General features: G+C 33.7%; 1 protein-coding gene across 1 annotated transcript in view; it reads left to right on the forward strand.

Annotated features, from left to right (window-relative positions):
* The first annotated feature begins 988 nt into the window (after positions 1–988).
* LOC114245110 (frequenin-2) overlaps positions 989–24,755 on the forward strand; it is a 209,857-nt gene continuing 186,090 nt past the window's right edge. Inside the window, exon 1 of the mRNA XM_028177120.2 lies at positions 989–1,128. The gene's annotated coding sequence lies outside the window, so the exon portion shown is untranslated. The remainder of the gene's footprint in view (positions 1,129–24,755) is intronic.

The following is a 24,755-nucleotide window of genomic DNA, read 5'->3' on the forward strand; positions in this document are numbered from 1 at the left end:
CCACAAGCTATCCTTTATTGTCCAATATTAATTAATTATTTATTATAAAGTAAAGGAGCACTTAAGGAAAAAGTTAACTAAATTTACATCCTTAGACACTACATTTTGTGATCCGAAATAAAACATAAATCATTACACAGAAAAACTGATTTGGAACTGAATCTTTACGTTAGTAACGTAAAGTTGAAACGCACGTGTTGTAAAACATTCTCGACCTGTAAAATATCCCTAATGTCGCACATAAAGTTTGTTAGTTTACTGCGAAAAGCCTTGAATTGTTGGTATCGTATTCGAGCCAGAGACGAAGTCTGATTTATCGCTCAGCGCTGTGTGACCCACCAATCGAAACGTATTAAATTTACAATTTCATATTCCACGAAATTCATAAATCTTAGATACGAACCAAAAAATGTTTTTCCTATGTTGATGTTTTAGGATTATTAAACATCTAACCCATAACCGAAAACATATTTTTTTAGAATACCTATGTATGTATTGGTAGGTATATAGCAAACGACGCGCACCCACTCATAAAAAAGCTCATACGAGTATACACATATTCATGCTCGTTGCTTTAGTGTCATATATATTTTTTAAATAATAAAATGTAATTAATGAATTTTCAATTTAATTATTGAAACTACTCAACGTTTCTTCCTCTCTTGAAGATTTCCTCGAACTATGAAGTTGAAAAGAGGAGTTCTTAAAAAGCTTCGGCGCGGGCGTTCTGTCCAACATACTTCTGGATGAAATGCTGAAGGTTTTTCATCGCGCATGTGCCGAAGGGCTTTATGTAACCGCGGGCCCATCTGAAACCCAGCGCGATCCATGGACTAGCGTCCGTTAGGAAACTTTACTCATTCATCTTTTCCCCAAAAGAGGGGCGAGGGGAGAGAGCCGCGCTGCGCTACGCGGAGTAAGTTATATAACTGTGGTGGAGGGCGACGCCGATTTCCACTCCAGCCGCCCTCGCGAGCGGTCCTGTCGAGTCCCGCTGCCTCTGTACAAGCACTCGCACCCTCGCCGTCTCACTCAGGCGACGCGACGCGTGTCCTCCCGCCGATCTTAAATCTTTTCCTCGACATTAAGTTTCCAAATTTTACTACACTCCACTTCACGCCAGAACTGGTAAGTTTTTTTATTTCATTTTTCTTCCTATCCATAATCAAAAAGTAAAGTTTATTTTTTGTATGTTATTAAAAGTTTGAATTTTTCGGCTGTGCGGTGAATCTCCGGAATTTACAGAAATCATAATACATATTTTACACAACGCGATTACGGTTATAAATCGTTTAAATAAATTTTGTATTTTCTAAATTGATCACATCGAATTTAAATTTACAATATTCGCAGATTAGATTTTATGTCTCGGATTAAATGTTAGTAAATTTTATGTTTGACGCGGCCTGTGGTTTTTGTAAATAGTTTTATCGACATAAATTTATATCCTTATGATTATGTTGCCTTCGTTAAAGCCTGAAAATATAGCTGTACACCGCCCTTTCACGTTTTGAAGTTATCTGTTACAGCTTTTTGTTTTCCGAACACCACAACTAAGTATTATAAAAAAAAAATCAGCGTAGAATGTTATCAGCTTTCTTTTCAACAATTTCTTCATTTTTAGAAAAACAATATAGAACAAAAAAGCTGTAACCATTGCGTTCGTGAGTAATGCGTAGCTTACTACATAACTCGTAGCAGGTCTGTAGAGAGATCTAATAAAGCAATTATCATTTTTGGACAACGCGCCATGAAGGGCAGACCCGTGATTAATGTTTAAGTCCACAGTGATACTATAACATTTTCTATAGTTACCTAACGGGAATGACAGTTTTTATAGAACCACAATTGAACAACTCACGAAGCAGATTTAAAAGTTTTGAACTTAAAAAAATAATTTAGATACTATTTTCAACCGTAAACGAATATGCTAACAATTCAAACGTAAAGTGATGATATTGATATATCCTAACAAGATTATTTTGCGTAAAAATGTAACAAAGCAGTAATTTGTAAAAAAATCACGGTTCGATTGAAATCTTGATCAATTATCTTGTTTTATTTTTTATATTTCAATTTTTATATTGACTTGCAGGGGCTACCATTAAATAGTCGTTTTACGTATTCTAATTAAAATGTTAGTAAAACTCATATGATTGGAACCAATTTGTAGTGAGATCATGCCTACTTTTGTTGATAGCTTTGGTGATCCCAACTGATTACATTGAAGATCATCAAGATCATAAAATACGTACTTAACAATTGTTCACGATTGACTTCCACGGTGAAGGAATAACATCGTGTAATCAAAATCTAACCCGCAAAATTATAATTTGCGTAATTACTGGTGGTAGGACCTCTTGTGAGTCCACACGGGTAAGTACCACCACCCCGCCTATTTCTGCCGTGAAGCAGTAATGCGTTTCGGTTTGAAGGGTGGGGCAGCCGTTGTAACTATACTGAGACCTTAGAACTTATATCTCAAGGTGTTTGGCGCATTTACGTTGTAGATGTCTATGGGTTCCAGTAACCACTTAACACCAGGTGGGCTGTGAGCTCGTTCACACATCTAGGCAATAAAAAAAAAGAAAAAAAAAAGATAGCAAGTCATGGTAATTTGCGCATAAATTAGATTTAGATACATTTAGATATAATTTGTTTGGGCAGCGGCTTAGCTGGGCGTCGCTGAGGTCCATGAGCGACAGTGATTACTTACTTTCAGGTGAACCGCGTATATTTACAGTTTCAATAAAATTGATTTTTATAGTTAGATCTACACCTATTTTCCGGATAGTTAAAACTACGTCGAATAATCTTATTCAAGAACCGCTTAGCTTAAAGTATAAAGTAAAAGTTTAAGTTAAATTAAATAGACACCTGGTTCTTACTTAGGGACACAACTGTTGACTCGTCACTAAAGCTCGTGGGATCGTGCTTTTATTCCTGAAAAACAAACAAACATACTATCTAGGCTTATTTGTATAATTATTTAATATTGAAATTTACATTTTCTGTTAATAAAATGTAAAGTAATTTTTACACAATTTTGGTAAGACAGAAACATGATCCGCAATCTCAACAACGTATTACCTATGATAATAACAACAATTTTATAAGAAATCATACAAAATTATCGGTTATAGATGGATAAAAACCATCGGCATTATCTATTACATTTAACAAAACATTAAATTTAAATTATAACTAAAAACATAACTTATTTAACAGACCGCTTAATGGTTAATAAATCTATTTACTTTCTGGAATATATGTTATTCATTTGGCAAATGTAGCAGGCGTAACGGATTAATGGATATAAGAAAATTCGTATGTGGATTAATGGCAGATAAAATGTGATCCCTGTTTTATATGGCTGAACCGATCCATCAACAACTGATATATATGTCTCCGTGTTGCATGAATTTGTTTAGGCAAATGGAGTCTCGCTCTCGAAATGATCACATGTTCGCGATAAACATGCTTTTAGTTATCGATACGATAGGCGGCGCTGGTTCAGAAACTTGAAAATAAGTTAATACAGTTGCGACATTCTACTCGAACTAAATTCAATATAAGTTGTATACAGTAGGCTTAAATAGGTATAAAACTACCCAATAGAATCTTATTTAATGACAGTGAGTTTTATTGTTATTGCTCTGAATGATCAGACATGTTCAGAGGCGGGTATTAAGGGGCTACGAAAGTTAATGGACAATACAACGTAAATCTCGTCACCCACTTCCAGACATGAAGTTGAAATCTTCTGTATAATAGCTGACCCATCCTTCAAACTTGAATGAACGATAGCTTAGCGGCAAAATTAGCAGCATAATGGTCTAATATGTAGTATTTAAATAAACACATTCAGTTTCAGTAAGTTAAATTTCACTCAATTTGCTGTCAAATGTATTAATTGAAAAATCAAAAAAATCATCTGTTCGTGATTTTAAATTAAAAGTGACTGTTAAATGCTATGTTAACATACTCGGTGCGGTGTCTGAACACTAAATTAAAAGCTTCAAATGCAACTAAGTGAAGACTTTAAGCGCCTGATTATCTCAGAATTTTCTACTGCACCGAGAAACTTTTTTTTTAATTGGGTAGCTCGTACTGGATTTTATGAGCAAGAAACAAAGAAATCTGCTCTTTGAGAAACATTCAGTATGCTTTTTTGATTATGTATTCATAAACAACCCTCTTTATTGCATAGAGGAAAATCAGTTAGTTAAAAACTGTTTACTATTATAGGCAACTTAATAAATTTAATGTATCCTTAATCAAACTTACGAATAAAAAACAAATTGGGGTGTTGGCGTAGAAAAACACTATCACATATCTTCGTGACGGTAACATAAATGTGCCTAAAGGATGCCCTTTATATATCGTAGGGTATATTGTAAGTTGTTACCAGCCACCTGGCTATTTTGGAGACGAAGCATTTGTGGGTTCCAGTTTGAAGGCTGGAATAGCCGTTGTGCAATTCAATTGAGGCTTGAGGTAATTGAGACCCTCGGGGTGAGTAGCAGCTTTCGCTCTGTGATTCGAATGTGTTCCAGTAACAAATTAATACCAGAGAAAGAAAAGCGTTCACATTTTCATCCAATACTAGAGTTGAACCAAGAGTTGGTTCAACACTTGTTTGACATCTCGAAAATACTATTAGTACGGTCGACCTGTACCGTATCTTATTATCTTTTTTAATAACCGCGTATATTATAAAACATATCTTAAAACAAATCACCAAAATTAAATATAAAAATAAACATTCTCTTTTGGTTACTGGCTTTCATGCTAAGAGTGCCTAAAATTTTCTTTGAATACGAAAACTTTGTCAAATGAATATTTACTGTAGATAGTTCATTTCAACTGAGGCCTATAAATGGCAATCTCTAGCCACCAAGAACCAGAAACATAATTAACTACATTATTAGTGAGGGCGTGAATGTCATTGGAATTTCTCTGTAATAAGACAAACAAACACAAAGCTAATAGAATAATTATTATTTTTAGTATGAATTATTATTGCAGATTTATTTATAACCTAAACATACTCCATGAATGTCAATAAGGCAATGTATTGAAATAAATCACGATTCAGATTGACAGAGCAGAATAACGGAAAACTAATCTGCAAGTCAATACGTTCGCGGATTTTAGGAAATCACCAGTTAGTCATTGGAACGTTGGATATGCATGTCAAAGGTGACGTGGATGTATTTCCAAAAGGGATGACTGTGGACGTTATTGGCTTCACTCTTTGTATGGTTTCAAAGGGAATACGCTTCGTCTCCTGTCCTGTACATTTCATCAAACGCAATGAATGCGCAACTTTTTGTCTACGTTTTGATTTCCCTACAATGACTAATTGTACGCAGTACACTATACAATTACGTTCGATACTCTGCAGTTTTCAAAAGATATACATTATAAAAATTCGATTAATATTTAATTACAGTACAGTGCCTTGAAATCAAAATATTATATACCAGCGGCCCGCTCCGGCTTCGCTCGGGTCTTTAACGACAATTTCAAAATAAAAAATTATAATACACACACACACACCCATGTTATATTTGCGTCAGGTTTCTAAAAATAGAAAATTATAAAGATAGTTTGAATATTATTATTTTAATGAACTTTTATTTTAATTTAAATTATATTTGTTTTTATCTATTTTTTTATTAATTTTATATTATATTTTTTTTTTTTTTCGTAAAAAGGTTATACATACAAAACAAAGGCCATTGGTTTATTGAATGAGAGCTACCCTGTAAACGATATTTGACGTTGTTTTATTTTTTTTAAATAAAAGAACACTTATTGATAATAGTCAGACATATGCTGTCGTGACATTTTTTGTAAATAATAATGTGTACTACAAAGTCATAGTACATTATTTTATTCTATCATCAATAGATTTCACAGCCCACGCGATCTAAGAAAATTTTAGGTCATTTTTTTACACCTTGGGTTACATTATTGGAGTTTTAGTACGGATCCCTATTTTTTTTAAAAAGAATATCGCCTATGTCACTCGGGGATAGTGTAGCTTCCAAGCAGTGAAAGAATTATTCTAATCGGTTCAGTAGTTTCTGAGCCTATTCAATACTTACAAACAAACAAATCTTTCCTCTTTATAACATTGTGTTAAGCCCACCTGGTGTTAAGTGGTTACTGGAGCCCATAGACATCTACAACGTAAATGCGCCACACACCTTGAGATATAGTTAGTTCTAAGGTCTAATTTTTTATTTTAGAGAGATGTGAATGAGAGAGATAAGAGTTCTTGATTCCTCGTTTTCTCAAAATTATTTTGAGTAGAGTTAAGGAGTCTACGACAATAGCATGCGATTAATTACCTATTATGAAATTAATTTAGTATTTGCGGCAAGTGCTTCTTATTGCTTATAAGGAAAAATACCTGTCCATTTTTGCAGGGTATGGTTTAAATGAAAGTGTAACTTTTTATGTATAAAATATATATTAAATAATTGTATTTTTATGCCTTTGCATCAATATGGCATAACGAACGCTTAAGGAAAAGCTTAATTATATCTTTGACTAGTATACATATCACCCCAAAAGATAGTCTATGCACAAAATGCCAGGATGAATAAAAACAAGAAATGTTTAGGACGCCAGCTTAATTAGCCAAAAAAATAAACTCAATACAGAAGATAACTGATAAAAGTCTACGCATTGGCTTCTATTAGATATGACCAAGAGTTATCAAGAAGAACGGATGGCGTATCGATTAATATTCTCCAAATAAACAAAACGTGTAGTTTGCCAAGCATTTGCTTATACTGCAACATCCCATCTTATCTGTGTTTGTGTTCTGTCGTTAAGATTTTGTCATAATCAGCATGTTTCCCACACATTGATGATAGCCAGCAGTTTGTACTTTGCCACACAGAATCAACGCGTAAGCAGTCAGATGAAAATAAATATGAAGGAGGGAACTACAATAACAGGAAAAGATAATGCGGCAAAAATAAATATATGTATATTATTTTTTCTTACTTTGCTTTCAAACTTAAATCTAAAAATTCTAAAGTTTAAATTTTGGAAATGCCATCATCCACCTAGACATAAAATAGACTTGGATATATATGTAAATTTTGATCTCATCTATACACATAAGGTAGATTGTGAACTCGCTTATAAAGTAAGGTAACAAAAGCTCGAAAAAAAACGACAGGCAATAGGTACTAAATTTACAGCAAGCAGTACTTAAAAGAGCACTATTACAAAAAGCACATAAAAATTATGAGGCTTGTACTTATTCACAGCGAGTAAGTATAAGCCTCATAATTTTTAAAATCTTGTAATCTTTCATGAAATTGCGCGTCTTTGTAAAGATATAATAGATAGATACGCATAATCTTCAATTAAAATGTTATTTCAAATAAGTATTGACGTGTATTGATAATGTTTTCTCAAAAACCTTGACCTAAATTAACATAGTATCTATGTCGTAAGCTTGTAAAATGGTCTTCTAAGGGGGAGGCATAATTGCGACATCTTCCGTCATCCATTACCGGGTTGGGACTGTGAAAATGGAGAAACGTGGGGTATTTGTCCATTATTGTGTACCCGGTAGGGATATCACCAATGGGAGATCTTCGCACAACTGTTTCTCTCTGTATCTCCTGAGTGTTACTTATTAATATACAGACTAAAACGTAACATGGATGTTTGCGCTTTTGCGTTGGCGCTTTTTTTCACACGAGAAGTTTGCCTTTTCTTAACTTCATGCTTCTCTTAGATTGTTTAAAAATAAATACTTTTTTACGTCTATCAACAACGATTATGTTATTCGATCTATTAGTTCTAGTTTTTCTTTAACTTACTGTTTAAAGATAAAACACAATGTAGGTATACATGAAATAATCCATTTTCATAATCAATAATTGCTTACGCACAGAAAATATACCGTCAACCAGTCATCGCGTGGTTTACCGATTAAGTCTATTGAAAATCCCCTTCACGAAAACTGCTCATTTATGTAAACATACAGATGAGAGCGGTTGTTGAGGTTCTGTACGAATTGTAAAAATAACGCGCGTTAATATATTGAGGAAATGTTCGTGCGAATCTAATAGACACGTTCAGAAGTATTCATTGCAGTTACTAAGGCTTGGTGTAATTTGGTGATTTCTGAACGAATGAAGCAAGGGTGTGCCAACTTTGTCTAGTGGAGTAGACTTCGCGTCTACGTGACAAGTAAGTTTCCGAACCTCATAAGTACCCATTTCTGTTCACAAATTCCGCTAAGGTGGTTACTTATCCTTTATCTGTATACAACCGACTTAGTAAAACAACTTATTCCACAGACATTCAAAATCATTGAAAATCTAGAAGATTGCACAAAGTGGGAATGAGTTCGCTCCGGGCATTTCAATATTGCAATAATTGTTACGTTATGATACTCATGTAAAAATTATTTTTTACTGGTGGTAGGACCTCTTGTGAGTCCGCACGGGTAGGTACCCCGCCTATGTCTGCCGTGAAGAAGTAATGAGTTTCGGTTTAAAGGGTGGGGCAGCCGTTGTAACTATACTGAGACCTTAGAACTTATATCTCAAGGTGTGCGGCGTATTTACGTTGTAGATGTCTATGGGTTCCAGTAACCACTTAACACCAGATGGGCTGTGAGCTCGTCTAGGCTCATCTAGGCAATAAAAAAAAAGAATATTAAAAAAAAAAGAGAAAAGACAAGCCCGTTGAGTTTCTTGCCAGTTCTTCTCAGGACGGAGGCTAGTTTTGTGAATTGGCGGTAGTTCTTTTTGACATTCAACAAGTATGTACTTTCATTTATGTTGATTTAATTTTTTATTTCATTTGATTTGATTGAATAACTAGGTATTGGTTACCATCAGTACTTGAAAACGAGTGGTTTTTCGAACGTTTCAATTTTATTTCAATACCATGCTTTAGATAAATGCTTACTTCTCCATTTTCAATCTGCATTCACATTATCTTATCTTATTATTATACCTTTAAACGAGCAATTCTTGTATATTAATATATATATGTAATGTGAATCTCGGAAACGGCTCCAAAGATTTTCATAAAATTTTGTATACAGGGGATTTTGGGGGCGATAAATCGATCTAGCTACGATTTATTTTCAGATAATGTTGTTTTAGTCGTGTTTTCATTAATCCTCTTCCAGACACCAATTGGCGAATAATAATACTATTTTTAAAGACACAATAACACTAAAGGTATTTCAACAGATGGCGTTGTTAAGACACACGAAAAACACAATTTATAAAAAAAAAAATATCGGTCATCGTCTAGTATTTAATAATCAAGGTTTTATTTAACTTTTATTTGTCACCAAATACCTATCCTACTCCTAAATTATAAGTCATAGCAAAATATTTTACAAGTTCACATGTGATTTATCAAATTTATTCTTTGCCTAAGGTAGATTTTCAAAATAAATATAAAGTCTGGAATCAAGACCCGCAGTACCGTTTCTATAGATTTTATCTATTGAATGGAAATTGCACGTACAGAATTTAGTTAGAGGATAGTTATGAATAAGTAAATGTCTTTTGAACTTGAAAAGAACAAGTATTCGATTGTATAAATCTTTGCCGTATATAATTTTGTAGGCGTGAGCGTAACACAGGTTCACACACAGTTTTCCAATTACAGAGCATAATGCGACTCAGTGATGCACAATGCCGAATTATGCTGAAGCTTAATTGGAACGTGAATTAGTTTTCAAATGCATCAGCAGAGTGCGCTAAGTTAGCACAGTTTTAATTAACATTGATTATTTCTAAGAAACTACGACGAAACGAAAGCCTTACAATTTTTTTCAACATTATATAGTATTACTAACGATAATATTACCAAAATTTCGATCAATGCCAACTTAAAGAAAAAACACTTGTCAATTTTCTGTCACTGAGTCGGTATCGATTGCGAGTATCACGCGACAGCAGTACTTTTGAGAGTGCTCGATTGTGCGAAGCGTTGCTGTAGTTAGAACATTCAACGTTGAGAATTATGCCGCATAATGCACTCTTGTGCTGTAATTGCAAAACTACCAATATGCTTTTAATAAATAAATTTATATTAAAATCAATTCCGTTTCTAATGTTTGTTACTACGGTTACTTTTTAAGATTCAATAGCATTTTATGTAGAAACCGGAGTTTGTCTGTCAGCTTAAAAAAGTGAGAAATCTATTTAAATAAACACATTTTATAAAAGTGTATCATTGTTCTATATGCTTATATAGGTACATATATATAAAATATATATATGTATATGATACAAAGAGAGGCAACGCTATAAAAACAGACTACTATTTTGAAAAATTCAAGCTCACGTCTACTGTTTACTCGACGGGGAGTTAACTAGGTACTCAGCTACCGTGATTGTTTCTGATATTCTGATACGCAAAAGGGGCACGGATTACGTAGGCCCTGGGAGGAGGTTCTTAAGGGTGGGCCTTGAAAACCAGATGCATACAAATCACCGCATTACTGTAAGAGTCAATGTGATCCTCAAACTCAGCCTGTCATGAAAATATGCGCAGTTTTTTTTTCCATAAAGCTTATATTATGTTTGCTTATCTTAGTGATTCACCTTAGCTGAATGAATGTCAACAAAACTTTTAAATGTAATAAAACGTAATAAGTTTTCATTTCTAAGCTGGGTAATTCGAAAAGACATAAAATGTTACAGTGTGCTGTAAACCCGTTTTATATACTCATTTGCCAATAGACACACTCGTATCTAAACCGTTCAGAGAAGAATAATAAGATAGACGGAGCAGCGAGCGCTACCACAGAACACTAACAGTACAGAAGTAAAGCTTATGTACTTACTTTTCTATTCCTTCGCTTTATAGTAGCGCTAGGGCTGTCAGCTCCGACTTATAGAAAAAAATGTGATGTAGAAAAATAAAGAGAATTCTCGAAATATTAATCTCAAACCCTCACTCAGTACGCCTGAGGAAATACATATGTGCTTATCTTATCAATTATAAGCGTAAATAAACGAAGTGAAATAAACGAATGACAATTGCTGTGAAAAATTCGTATTTCCTGTATTCTTATATGCCACAAAAACTGGACCCAGCGAAATAATGAGAAACTTAAGACAGACGCGTCGAAATGTGGTACTAGAAGAAAACTCTCGGCATATCGCAGACTGAATTTCGCAAGAGCTGAAAATAATCGAGTACATCTCCTCCTTTACGGCAGTCTCATATCCTGACACTTTTTGGACAATTGTTTAGGGATGGTAAAGCAGAAGGTTGCAACAAATTGCCCCTGTACGTAACCGCCAAACGCGCAACCGGAAGAGAGGAGTAACGCCGGGTTATAAAATTCATCATTAAACACATAAAGGCCACGACGACTGCCAAGAGTGATGTGATGAAGAAGAAATAATAAAAGAATACATATTAATGATGCTAATTTAATTCGAATAAAATCTCTTATTCAGTTGGTCTAGTAATTGCGTTCGAAGATCAAGAGAGCACCGAGCGCTTGTTGACAGGGAACTCGATTTTCCTGCCGTCACAGAATACAAATTATAGTACTGCCCGCTGCGCGGTAGTAAAGTACTATAATTTGCTGTCACTGAGAATGCACATCTTGAGTACTTTCCGCGTTTTTCCAATTTAGTTACGAAAGAGCGTTGTAATAAATTGCCCCGCTTCATTTTTTAAATATTTATAAATTTAAATTGCATAGATGAGGCAGTGAGCTCAGAGCCTACCTGATGTAAAGTGTAAAGAGCTCTTAAAGATTAGGGATGGGGCCACCGACTTTAATACGCGAGACTTATAATGCCTCTTAACTCCAGTAATATCGACAACCCCAATACGTCAGTGTAATACTTATAAAATGCTGCACATTCTCAGGTGAAATATGCAAAATATATTTCAAAAGGCCACAGATTTGCTTTGAGTGACTGCTCCTGGAAGGAGTAAGCAAGAATAAAGACAAAGAAAAGTTTGTCAAGGCAAAAAATAAATTAAAATTGAATATTTCGACGTTTCGTCAGTGTTATATTTACTTAATCAATAATAAATGGTTGAATATTTACACAGGAGTATTTTCGTGGGTATAGATTTTACATTTAGATTCGTATCACGTGCCAAGTTGTCGCATTCCATTCAATGTTACAGGAGTGTGTAGGGCTGTGTATGTCGCATCTGCTACGTAAATGTTCGCAAATATATGAAAAATATATATTTACTTAGTCGGTTTCCACTATATTATGTTAATTTTCTTTTTCCTGTATTTTTGGTTAACTATGTACGTTTTTTTTTTTTTCATTTTGATTCTGAAGCTTTCTATGTAATTTCTTTTCGCGGTTTTCACGAATCGTAGATATAATTGTAATTAATAATATAATAATTCTAAATTATATCGTAACGAGTGCCTTAGAAACAGGCAAGATAGTCTTTCCGTGTTAAATTGTTGAAAAATTGCAAATTAATAATTGTGGGAAGTATTCTGAGATAGGAACTAAATATTTCTCTTCAACACAGTTTCATGAGGATTCCAAAGAGTGAATCGCAACATTTGCCTTACGATGATAGGCTTAAACCACTTAGTGCTAAGAAGATGATGATTCGTTTTACCATATCATCATCATCATCATCATCAGTCCACAGCCGTCCATTGCTAGACATAGGCCTCTCCCAATCCACACCACTGAGCCCGATCTTCGGCTCTCCTCTTCCCTTTTGCCAGCCACCGTTCGGAGGTCATCGCACCATCTAGCCATAAACATGAATTAAAAAGTATACCATAAAATATTGTGTATTTATGTCTAACTAATCATTAATGTATCATTATTAATTCGATGTATTCTAGATCCATATAATATTAGAAACTAATAAAAAAAACACACATTACGATTAAATAAATCATTAAAAGCGGAAATGAATGATGAAATGTTGACACCTGTAACAAAATCAGATCGGGACCAGCTGAACTTAACGCTTGAGTTTTACATTTTATTTATCCATAAATTTCTTATTTTCAGAAGGTCTTTGCCTGTGACGATCTCGGAAAACCGTAATTTCACTCGAGAGGTACTCACAATATCCATCTGTCGAATGAATCTTGAAAAAAGTTAAAGAAACTATTTAATCAAAAAACTATATTGGCCACATGTTTTTGTTTATATGAAAATTGTTCGCTGCTTATAAACAAACAGAGATTTGAAATTGCAAAAGAACTAAAAATTTTTAGGTTAAGGCAGCAATTAGAGCTATTAAGAAAATAATCAAATCTGCTCCGAATCCGGTGATATTGCAGTTAAAAGATGTTAATGGACTATTTCTCAACTTAGTCGTTTTCCGATTAACGCCAGTGCAGTTGTAAACAGCTCTACCAATTCAACTTTTTATCATCTTCTTCTATTTTTTTGCAAGTGTTAAAACATTTAAATTTACCAAATTTCCTAATTATAAGTTATAGATCATAATAAAACTGAAATTGAGTCAATGTTTATTGAAAGCTACAAGTACTTAGAGAGTGGTGGTAAAACAGTCTAAGATCTAAATTTCAGTTCAAGATACTTTTTCTATACATTTAAGCACTGATAGAAGGAGGTAGCGTCTCGTGAATAATAAAATTTATCTTACCATTTTACAAAGGAAAGCATTAAAAAGTCGAGTTGTGTGAAGTCACTATTGTGCTAGTTCATAAAACCATTTTTCTAAAAGTAGCTTGACTTTACGCTGAAAATATGTATATCGCTGCAGTACCTTCCTGGAATGTGGATATTAAAAATTCAGGACCAGTGTAACGGAATAGCTCTTATAAAAGGAATTTAAGTATCAGGATTTTTTAATTAATATACTGAATAATTCTAAACTAAAATGTCGGCGGGCTTACGATTATATTGTATCTCAGCTTGTGTAAAATAAAAAAATTGAATAATATAAAGTTTAATAGGGTATAACGTAACTAAACAAACCTTTTTTACTATTCTATTTTATTGCGCATAAGCTTCCCTACGCCACCGTAGCCACCATGTAGCCGAGGTCAAGAACAATGTAAATTTGTTTTTAGTCTCAGGCAGCTCAAGCCTCAGCTCTCATGGACATACTCCTCCACTTAACGTACCTATGTGACTTATAAGAGACGGTTAAGGCAAGATCTTTCACAGTGCGAGTGTTAGCACTCCAATCTTCTTATATGGAAGCTTAGAATAATTACACATATGGAAGTAAGCTTTTGTAAATGTCATTGGCGCGATTCAGGTTTTTGCCACGTTTCTTCTAAGCTATTGTATGGTAGCTATCACTTCACACTTTAAGGATATAATATTTATTTGGATAGGTATTTAATGGTTAATTACTCAGTTACCATAGATTAAACCAGACCGGTGTTTTTAAAGATGACAATTATATAATATTGCTGTTGATAACTAATAACAGGATCGTGCTAAGTGGCGTGCAATTGGAAAGGTCTATGTCTAGCAGTGGACTGCTATAGGCTGATGATGATGATAGCAAATTACCGTAGCCAGTGGGATAGCTGAAACCTAATTTGAGAAAGACAGTCTTAATTGAAATGTATAACGGCTATCGCTACAAGACGCTTGACTGATATCCAGCACAAATAGGCAGGTTAGTCAAATCTAAGCTTTTGTGAAAATCAAACGCCTTCCCATACTATAGAAAAGTCCATATAATGCGTTTTTTTCGTGTTAAGGCCGTCACTTTTATTAATTCTGTTCTAAATAAAATATTACATTAGAAGCTATCGGAACTAATGGATAAACTTTAAGTGTTATTAGAAATTTGTTAAATAGCTCTACACGTAATGAAAATTAACTGTTTTTTTTTATTGCTTAGGTGGGTGGACGAGCTCACAGCCCACCTGGTGTTAAGTGGTTACTGGAGCCCATAGACATCTACAACGTAAATGCGCCACCCACCTTGAGATATAAGTTCTAAGGTCTCAAGTATAATTACAACGGCTGCCCCACCCTTCAAACCGAAACGCATTACTGCTTCACGGCAGAAATGGGCAGGGTGGTAGTACCTACCCGCGCGGACTCACAAGAGGACTTACCACCAGTAAGTTGTTAAAGCCAAAGTACAATCAGTTGCGATAGTATTTTATATGGAACAGGAATTAGTCAATGTAATTAAACTAAACAGAATTCTCTATCTCATAAATCAATCAGTCTATACTATCATATATATGTAGTAATATAGTGCTTAAACCCTATGATTCGACCAATATGCAAATCTTATTTTAAAAACAGATCTAGCCTGTAAAGTGTGGCTTGTATTATGTGAGATATTAGTTTCGTATCTGCAGATTCCTCAGCATGGCTTCAAAATCATAGCTTCCACAATACGCTGTGTTTAAACTAACTTTGACTACTCCGATACTTTAATACTTGAATCTCTTTACAAACTTTGTTGAGTAACAAGCTCTGCCAAGTAAGTATAGACTTGTATTTCTGAGCTGATGTTTTAGTAAAACTGTATGCTCCAATTAGAAGTGTACACGTATAATGTCATTATGTCCGATAAATTATTACGTAATTTCTAAATTATGTTTAGAATTTCACTTTTTACAACTTTTTTTTTGTTATTATTTTAATCTAAATTAAAACAATTCAAAAAACTTAGATGTTCCAGTGAAAGTGATGCTCTCTGTAATTAAGTGTTACATAGTTAGTTATCAGTTGTGCTACGTTACATTTACTTAATAAAATAAAGATGAATACGTATTTTATGTATAAGTTTACTAAACATTAATAAATATACCTATAATAATAATAATAAGCCTTTTTATTTTATTGCCATTCGGTATATGTACAAAAAAAATATCACCTTCATTTTATTTAGTTAATATTGGCACTATATCGATTAGAGTTGTTCTAGATCACTCGTTGTATACAATTGTCAACAAAAACATGGAAAAATACGGCGGCACTCAACTAGTGGATGTCAAAGTGTCGCAAGTTTAAGTAATTGTCAATATTTATTATTATTTAAACAAAAGCCGTTCATGCAGGTAAACTCAGAACAAGAGACTAATAATAAAATTTCAATAACTAATGCTAAATAATTTCTGTGAAATTTTTTATGTTCTTTGCTGCTTAGAGTTCAGTGGTAAATTTTATTAAAATAACAGTTCATCATCAACATCATCAACATTAACCTCAATTTATCTAAAAATTATAATCTAAATGCAAAAAAAGACAAACAATCATCTAAGAATGTATATATAGTTATACCATACAATTTTTTTAACTCGCTGCTGCGAGATTAATATTTTGACTTTTATTCAATTAAACTATTCGTTGCTTGTTTTCAAATCTAAAATTTACAAAAATATTAAGACTGTACTTAACATTAGCGCTCGCACAATAAGAAATTTGCTTCATGTAAAGCTATTTTACTAAGGAACAAAATAAGATCGATTTACTTAAAATAATAATGGTGACCGATAGGCCTATTACTACTTTCCAGGCGTGGATCAAGCTGATGATGCAATTTGAATAAATTACCAACATTAAGATTCATAAATCGGGAAACTGTGCGAAACTGTGTGAAACCTCATAAATTTGTTGTTCCCAGCTACAAATTAACAAAATTGCATCAAAAATATATTTAGTTGTTTCCTAATTGGACGGCTTTTTTTTAATCGTAGTCACATCACCATCTATTTATTGTTAATTTATTGCATTTCTAATTAGTAATTGTAGCAAAAGTGTGGGACATAAAAAAAAAAGAAAAATTATGCATCTCTATCTAAATCAACTAGGACCAAAGCGTTTAGTGCCTTTTCTCCTCTGCTTGTTAACAGATTTTCCTTTGTTGGTTAGTAGCTACTAGTACCTAAGTGATATTAAAAAAAATCTACAGTAGTTTTTTCCATCTTTACGCGAAAAAATGTCAATATAACAGCAAAAGAGATAATATTACGTAAAACGAATCTAGGAATCGAGGTGTCAGTGATTATAGCCCTATTTCGACCGCTAGCGATCACTAGTTAAAATAAATAGGCCGCATTTCGAAATTGCTTTTCCTTTCCCTCAAAGTGAATAATGAATTTTACATTAAGCACTTATTTTGAACACGTATACTTGGGCGGCTCTTGGTCATCTGTTATAGACGATGGATTATTTTTTACTTTTGAAACTTGGCGCTTGCTAAAGTTAAGACTGCTGGCTCACTGTGGAACATGGCTTTTAATGTTTCGTGTTGAGTTGTGGAAACGTGGAAGCCGGTGGAGTCAACGTGAATAACGAGTTGATACTTTAGTGCAGGTCTTACGTCACGGGTCACCAGTTTGTGACAACTAACAAAAGGTAGATTACCCACGGAGCGAGTGTTTTTACTCCGCGAACGGCTGTGCAACTATTGTTGTTCAGAGCTTTTGAATGCACATATGGAAGGTTTTATTGAAATAGTCGTTGGCGAATCCAGTTTTCAGTTTTTTGTCAGGATTATTCTACGCCATGCTAAGTATCTTTTGTTATTCTCAAAAACCTCTTTTACTAAAATTTATTTTTAGTTCAGGGTTTTAATGTTAAACTTCATATTCTCAATAAAGCGTCGTAATTTTCAAATTTTTAAATTAGGAATTTGGCGTTATTCTATAAACGGATAAAACGATTTGATCCGCTATACCCCCTTCAAAATTAAATTAACAAAACGATCATACCTTCCATATTTTCTGTTCTTAAGTAAATAGCAATGAAAATAGGGAGAAATTATTGAATCTACAGATTTAAATATCATCTGTCTCCAGCCTTAGAGAGAGAGAGAGAGAATACACTTTATTGCACACCAAAACACAATTTACATTCAAAAAAACAATCAGAAAACAGATAAATTTGTACAATAGGCGGTCTTATCGCTAAAAGCGATCTCTTCCAGACAACCGTATAATTTATAGAAATTCTGGAAAATATAAAAAAATATAGCAGGTATGTTGCGGTGTACTATAGATAATACGTTATAGAAAATATATACATACAATAAACAAAATATATACCGTTTACATATAATATGAAATATATACTTATTATTATATACCAATATACATACTTACACACAATACATACTAATATACTTACATACACATAATACATCAACAGTATGGAAATAATAAATGATGATGCAAACAAACAGCACTAAGAAGATAAGTAGTGTTCCTTCACCATTCTTTTAAAACAGTTTAAAGTTTGAGCACTTCTCACTGCATCCGGCAGAGCATTCCACAATCGAACCGCCTGGACGGTGAATGAATGATCAAAGAATGATGATGAATGCGCCGGCATTTTCAGTCTCAGGCTATCCGATGATCTCAGGGAAAAATTATGCGTATCACGTAGGAACTCGAAACGTTCTTTGAGATATATGGGGGCATGGGGGTTAAAGAGAGTACAGTATAGTAATGAAAGGACATGAGTATTGCGGCGAAGGCGAATTGGTAACCACTTGAGTTTAGTGCGAAATTCAGATACATGATCATATTTCCGTAAACCAAATATGAATCTTATGCAGAAATTTTGTAGCCGCTCAAGTTTATCAAGTTGTGTTTCAGTTAAATCAGTATAGCTGGCATCGGCGTAGTCAAGAATTGGAAGAAGGAGAGATTGTGCAAGCGCAGTTTTAGTGGCAGTTGGAAGAAAATTTCGTAACCGTCTCAAAGATCCAGCTGTTGCAAACACCTTCCGGCTAACCTCTTTTATCTGAGCGTTCCATGAAAGGTTTTTATCAATTAAGATTCCTAAATTTTTCACAGTATCGCTGATAGGAATTGGTACGCCATCAAATAAAATAGCCGGAAGCTGCGACCATTTCACTTTCGAGCACAATCTTGAACTGCCGACAACAATGACCTGTGTCTTCGACGGGTTCACCCTCAATCCATGCGAATTACTCCAACGGGATAATATTGATAAGTCATTATTCAGCGTCTTCATCGCGTTGGTCAGTTCTGACAAAGAAGTTTGTGTATAGATCTGTAGATCATCTGCATACAGGTGGTAGGAAGAAGTAAGTTGTATAGAAATAGAATTTATAAAAATTGAAAAAAGTAAAGGGGATAAAACGCCACCCTGCGGTACACCTACGTGCGTTTCACACCATGAAGAATTAGTTTGTCTGTAATCTATAACATACTCCAAAATTAATAACATTTAGAACTTTGATTTTAAACTTTTTAATTTAATTTTATATTTATCTTTTACTTCACTATTTTTAGTTTTTTTTCTAACGTACCTAACGTACATTTATATTAAAAATTATATAAAATTATTTTTATTATTTTTATAAGTGTTAACATAAAGCATTTATTCTGGTATATGACAATACGCTTGTCTGTTTATAAGTGTAGTCGTTTTGATTTATGTTCATTCGAGTATCATGCACAAAATACTGGAACTCGATGAGACTTTTTGTGTTTAAATGTAATTAATTATAAATAGTAACGAATGTAAAAAGTATTAGTAAAACGAACACATCCATATAATCTATTAAATTAACTATTATTATAGTACCTGTCCCAGCTTTTATCTACTTTGAAGTAAAAAAAGTCGCTCATAAAAATTACTGACAGGAATAAAAGTAGCAAATACATTCTGTAATGAATATGTATGGAGTAATATAATTATGCACGGGATTATAGATTATTTTTTTTGTTATTTTTTTAACTACAAAGTTTTTATTTGTAGTAATACAAAAAGCATCACGTCAAAAGCAAGTTACATAAATTTACCTGGCTGGCTTAATTCGTAATCGAGTTCAGCATTAAACAAGGCGTGTATGGGCAGCGCAGATTGACCGGGACGGAGTTGACTTGCATTTCCTGTTCGCAAGGGGCACGCTTATCTCGCTGTCACCGACTACTGCCTTGCTGTGATTTACTGCTGAATACAATAGTAGCCTCCTACGATTATTTTTTTCATAGACAAACGAAGTACTCTGTTTTGAAATTATTTGAATATTAATTTGTGAAATCCAGTATTGACAGATGAAACTCATATGCCCCGTTGTTTTATGTGTGTGTGTGTTTTTTTCTCTGATAGTACATAAGTGACCGAAGTGCCTGTAGACTTATTTATAGTTAGTAGTATATATCAAGTAGTAGTAGTAGTATTACTAGTATAGTTATATATCAAGGACCCGGTTAATCGAATCTTTTTACGAAAATTGCGCGGACGGAGGAGTATAACATTTTCAATACTTATAGAGAATATAGAGAAGACGTGCACAATACTAATATTTTTTTTAAATAATGCATAAAAGATACATTAAATCAATAAAGAAAACATTACACACACTACCATGTATTTGACACACACACATATATATGTATACTCTTTGTTTATTGTCAAACTCTGTGACTATAGAAGTATATGTCTTTGTCATGTCAATTCTTTGACAATAGAATCATAATAGTGTACAAACATAAAATTTCAATTAATTATAGTCGAATTTCGACTACCGGGGGATCACTAGTATTAATAAAAATAAAAACATTAACGCAGCGTTTATCTCACTGTTCAAATTGAAACGCATGATTACTTTACGGCGTAAACTGACAAGATCATGTTACTGAAGTGAGCGAGCTTGGGGCATCCTTCAATTACAAATAGAGTAGAATTCAATTTCATGAAAAAATATCACACATATTTTTCGGATTCAAGAGTTTTTGTGTAAATAAAAATTGGTATTATTTAGAGACGTGATTCTCGATATAAACACGATTGAATCTACTTTTCACATATTTCGCTTTTATAGTGATTCTTCAAACACTCACATTTTGAGAAATAATTTATATAAAACCTTGAATGGACGCAGAAACGTTTGTAATATATTAGAGTCAAATATATTTAGAATGTTCAATATAAAATGCTATTCGATTTTACGGTTCTAATGTTAAGAATTATTTATTAAGAAATACGATCAATTTAAATAAATCACAGATGAAACAGAGCGAGATTCCGCAGTGAGTTTCTCCTAAATCTGGCGAGCCACGCGTTATCCGCATTGCACCGACATAACTCTAGCTATTCATCGCTACACGTACTTTTAATATAGTTGTCCGAATCAAATTTATAATAAAATTCAGTGTACAGTGCAAATCATGTTCATTGACACTGGTAATTCCACGAAAATCCTTACGTTAAAATCAAGTTGATTCCTATAATAGTCGCTAACTCGAATATTAATTTCCATAGACGTTCCATAGACATATTAATTATCATTACCAGATGGACCAGGAATGAAGCACGTGCTAAATTTGTAATTACGCAGGTAAAGTGCAAATAGTCGGAACATTATTTTTAAAATGTTCACTGAAATATAACAGACACTACAATTTAATTTATATTATAAATCCCAAAGAGCTTTATGTCCTTGTTTCATGAGACAAAGAAGCAACGAATCGCATGACCTTCAGTGGATAGTTTATGGGTCGGAGAGTGGATAAGGCTTTTCATCGAAATATTTATTAATTAGTAGGTAATGGGGACTAGGTGGGGCACACTTATTAATAAATAAAAAAAAAGGTTTTATTTATTCACTATTAGCCGGCACTGGAAAAGTTTTTTTTAAGGTCGAAAACTATTTTGTAATTAATTGTAGTAAGTAATGTTGTCAAAAGCTTTTGTCAATATTTTCGTGTGCTCGAAAATCAAACAGTAATTATATTGCGTAACAAAAGTATTTATTATTGTATAAAATAACAAATGTACATATATCACTTAAATGTTACAAGATGATCAATTAAAATACTACTTTACAGAGTGGCAATGACAAATACAGCTACTATTGAATTGAATACAATTAGCTAATAACGCAAGTATGTATTTAACTAAGTCTTGTTCCTCGGGAAACTTCGAGGCTTTTACTTGAGTAGATTAATCATTCACTCACTTAAGTAATCAACAAATGAATCACATTTACAAGACCAAAATTAACGCCAACTAATTACAATCGTCGTTCGTGTCAAGACGTACTAAACTATGTTATAGTAGACAGGCGTAGATAGACAAATTATCTTTCTACTTAACCGAATCTACCAAACCAAAAAGTTTTAAAAAATTCGTAATAATTTCACTAAGAAGTTTATCTTTTACGAGTTCTAAACTTTGATTAAAATTTGAACAGAACTAGAGGGAATATATTATGTTCGTATCAGCTTCTGCAGTTCCGGCTCCGATCTAGTAAAACTTTTCTAAAATACTGTCATACTCATATGACGTTAGAACTGATAACCGTATTTATATAGTAGTATTTCGCTTTGATTTTCTTTGTGATTTCGTCACCTTTACTTCAAAAATCTGGTAATGGTTAGATATATGAATTTTATGAGACACAAAACTACGAACGGTAGTTATAAGGTTTTTCCATTCGATAATACTCATCTCTTTTTCTTTTTAACCGTAATTCAACGATGTCGACTGTAGCTTTATTGGCTATTATACCTTTTTATTTATATATACATAATGGTTTCGCTACCTGCGAGGGAAGGCATCTTTTATGGGGATAGTATTACGTGTTACGCGTGCCCTTTCATCCTTAACAAAATTCCCGGGTCGCTCTTGCGTGCTAAATGACATATCACAGATGTCACTGTGTTGTTCTCGTTTCTGCAGTGAATCACGCGCCATATTTGTTTCGTTGTCCGGAGAAATTGCTGAATTAATTTCATGTTCTAGGCGTCCAGTGGTCGCTTGTAATGGTAGATACTAATTTAGCTTCAGATTTCAGCTTCAAGGAACATGACACAGATATTGCAAGTGCAATTTTAATTAAATTTTTGATACAATCAATTTTAGAACAACACAATAGTAAAATAACAATTATAAGGTAACTCTCTATAAAAAAAACTAAAATTCTGAGTAGAGTATTAGTCTACTTTGAACGACGATTTTAAAACAATATCTAGTTTTATACATTTTCCCTATAGTTATAATGTTGTTATGTGTTACTTTTTTTTTCACAATATTTTTCCAGAAGTATATTTAGGTTAGTATAGGTAGTTATTTCAGGTTAATATTAAACTGACGTAGTGAGAAACTCTACTTCTCGATGTCAATAAAAGAAAAACCATTAGGAATAAAAAACTCTTAACTTTATCAATTTTTAATCAATGAATAAAAATTATCAAATATACCTAATGTAGTAAAATAAATAAATAAGCGCTTTTTTGAAAGGATATTAGTTTAAAACGAAGTAATTAAAATTTGCAATTGCGTGTTTCTAGCCAACATGAAAATTTTCAGTTCACTGGTCCGTTTGAAAGTTTTGTACCAGGTATTCCATGACTATTTTAAAGTCAAAGCGTGTATAAATTCCCAGCGTAAAATATATTCACACTTCTATATTATGAAGTTAGTGTAGTTTAGTTTCATTTCAAATTTGAACCGGACAATACGAATGGACGATATGATTTGATTTGGCTGTGCCAAAATCCATTGAATAATTTTTGCCTAAAAATCCTGGATTGTTTTTGAATTCAACTCTATATTAAAATAACAGCAATACCAATATTGAAATTAAAACGAATACGAGGCGTTCTGCATTGTTTCATCGGGTTTGTTTATCGCATTTTGTCGAATAGAACAATGGACTATTTTTGTCCAAAAAAATACCTAGTCAGGTCATAAATTCTGTCACATGTTTAATGTAAAATAATTGAAACAAGTTTATTCATTATGTAACCATTCATATACCAAAATGAACTTAACAAAACATAGATTCTTATGACACTAAAGTTTATTCAAAATGACCTCCGTGATTTTGAATACAGGCCTTCAATCTGCGCGGCCAGTCGTCTATCGCAGCACGAACGAGGTCCATGTCAATATCGGCGGCTGCCTTAATCAAGGATGTCTTGAGTGACTCCAAATTGGGACAAGGCTTTGAGCACGCCTTTTCCTCCAAGTGTTGCCATATCTTGTAATCTAACGGATTCAAATCTGGACTGGAGGAGGGCCAGTCTTCGTGCCGGATGAAGTCGATTTCACGCGCCGCCAGCCAGTCTTGTGTGCTCTTCGCTCTATGAGCTGGCGCCGAATTTTGTTGGAATACCCAGTGCCTGTTATTGAACATGGTATGAGAAACAGGTTCCACAAGGTTCGTCAGGACTGTATTTTGATACACAACTGCATTCGTTTTTACACCTTTCTCACAAAATGTATCTCTGTTAAGCCCCAATAAGAAACTCCCAACCATACCATGAGCGAGGATGGAAAATGACCTCGTTGGACACGCGGAATACGGTTGCTCGCTTCTTCACTACTGTGTGCGTACACCTTATCATTTTGTTTGTTGTAGCTCTCTTCTACGGTAAAAAATTTTTCATCCGAAAAAAGAATTTCCCGATATTTTTTTCCCACGTACCGCTTCAACAAAGCGCGGCATCTCTTCAGTCTCAGGTCCATTAGACGAGCATTCAAATGATGTCCTGTTTTTCTTCGATATGCCCGAAGCCCTAAGTCTTCATTTAACACCCTTTTCACCGTGGTTCTGCTTAACCCCATCTGAAGGGCCAACAGTTTCTGCTTACGTTTGGGATTTCTTTGAATTCGCGCCTTCACAGCTTCTATCACTGCTGGAGTCCTAACAGACCGAGGGCGACCACTTCTTGACCTGTCATCTACACTAAAGTCTTCATTGTATCGTTTGATGGTACGATAAACGAATCTTTTGGTTATATTCAAATTTTTCAGCATGTTAAAAATTTGAATTGGCGCGTAACCGCAACGATGCAACGCAAT

This window comes from Bombyx mandarina, chromosome 01 (genome assembly GCF_030267445.1).
Source record: "Bombyx mandarina strain Sakado chromosome 01, ASM3026744v2".
NCBI classification, from domain to species: domain Eukaryota; kingdom Metazoa; phylum Arthropoda; class Insecta; order Lepidoptera; family Bombycidae; genus Bombyx; species Bombyx mandarina.